Raw genomic sequence first — 2,027 nt, 5'->3', positions numbered from 1 at the left:
CGCGAAACAAACTGAATGCGAAGTTTATGAGTAGTGGAACTCCCTCGCCGATTACGCAGTTCAGCCCGCATTTGCCCTGTTTGCTTTACGCCTTACGGAAAGTGCAAGCCCTGCGCGCGCTGACTGTCATTTAAACTTGCAGGAAAGAGAAATGGAGAGGCGTCAAGCTTCTCGGCTCTCTTCGTCGACTCCTCAGCCATGCGCCGCACACTGAGGGACGGAACTGGATAAAGCGTGCGCGCTGCTCGTCGAGCACACTTGTGCTGGTCGCGGCTAATTAGGGAAGCCGGGCCTCGCCTAATCAGGATTTCAGCCGGCGTCGCCGCCGTAGCACGAGCCACGACTGCAGTACGCACGCGGTTGTGTGTACAGGCGTCGGTACGGCCGCTACATATGGGCGCTGGCGCACGCTCCTGTACGGCTCCACCGCCTAGCGGGCAGACGCGAGGCACCGGGCGTGACACGATGGAGGTCGCCCTATTAGCAGACTGCGCAGGTTGGGTCTAATTGGGCTTCGACAGCTTACTCCGCAGTTGTTGGCTCAAATAACTAGAAAAACGGGCGGCTATTCTACAACGGAAAGGCGACGTATTTCAGAGACTGGAGGCGTAAAAAAAAATTAGAGGACACTTAAGCTTCGTCTTTAAGAATGAGACGCGAAAGCGTGTCGCAGCGTTGCCGAGGAGTACACGGAACGCCATCGCCGGTTCGGCGCAGCGCGTGGCCCGTTGGACAATTTAAGCATAGATAGATAGATAGTTGCCAGGAAGAAAGAAAAGGAAAGTGCACAGGCCTGCTCACTGGCTCAAAAAGAGCCACAGTTGCTACCACGTGCAGATAGCAGGAGACTTGAAAGATCGGATTGAAAGACAGGATAGTAAAGACGCGCTAAAGACAAGGCCGATCCCGGAGGTAGTGCAATACCGGGACAACCGGTGGCGGGAGTGAAGCATCCTTCAAACTTTCCGCCACATTTCCAAAAATAAGTCCAATTGGACCCGTAACAGATACTCTACGGGGTCCGGACATTTATGGACAATTTAAGGAAAGGACGCCTGTCTCACATATCTCGGCGCACACCCGAACCGGGCCGTAAGGGAAGGAAAATGAAATGAACAATTGCTTTTAAGGAAAGGAAATGACGCCTCTCTCGATCAATCAATCAATCAATCAATCAATCAATTAATCAATCAATCAATCAATCAATTGATCAATCGATCCATCAATGAATCCGCCAGTCAATCAATCCTTAACGCTGTCGTGTTAAAATCCCTTCCCTTACGGCGCGGTTCAGGTGTCCACTGAGATGCGCCATTTTCCGCTCACGGCCAAATACGCCGACACTGACGACACCGGCTTTTCTGCGACACGAGCTCCTTAACGCTGTCGCGTTAAAAACTCATATTTCCAGCGGGCACAAGTGCAAAGCACAGTCACAGTGTTTGTGAGGAGTTCGTCGCCCTGTTTAGCCACCCACGAGGAGACGCCAAAGGCTCTCGTTTTCTAGGTCCATCTAGTCGGCATTTTTACTGTTTGTTAGTTCAGCGTTCACAGCTGCTTGTCATCTTCCCCGTGCCGCGCAATGCTGCAGATGTGATATGATGTACCCTAGAAATCCGGCCAATTCTCTTTTATTGAAGCGCAGTATACCAGCGCAGTGTGAGATCAGATGCTTTAGAGGTCGACAAAACCTTTTCACGGTAACTGCAGGCATCTCCAAACGTAAAAGGCCACAAGAGACACATTAATGTAGCTGCATATTCTCTCCTAGGCTATGTGATGCTATTTCACTTTTGGGCCTAGGCTTAAAGTGTTAATCAGTTTGTAAAACGCATAGACATAGAAAACAGCTATCAAATCTGTCAGCTGCCGCGTGATGTACGGCGCGAGGTCTGTTAATACCCCACAAGCCAATTTGATCATGCTGGCTTAGCCTTTGGCTACTGTAATTCTTTCAGCTACTAAGAGTACGCCGATTAAATTTTCATAATGATGGTGGTGACTTTTCATGGCGCGAAGGCATCTGC

General features: G+C 50.4%; 1 pseudogene; it reads right to left on the bottom strand.

Moving 5' to 3' along the window:
* Window positions 1-890: 890 nt before the first annotated feature.
* LOC144116694 (U2 spliceosomal RNA) lies at window positions 891-1,033 on the bottom strand (annotated as a pseudogene).
* Window positions 1,034-2,027: the final 994 nt, after the last annotated feature.

The sequence above is a fragment of the Amblyomma americanum genome, chromosome 1, assembly GCF_052857255.1.
Source record: "Amblyomma americanum isolate KBUSLIRL-KWMA chromosome 1, ASM5285725v1, whole genome shotgun sequence".
NCBI classification, from domain to species: Eukaryota; Metazoa; Arthropoda; class Arachnida; order Ixodida; family Ixodidae; genus Amblyomma; species Amblyomma americanum.
The sequence above is the reverse complement of the archived record's forward strand: the minus strand, read 5'-3'. Positions and strand labels throughout refer to the sequence as shown.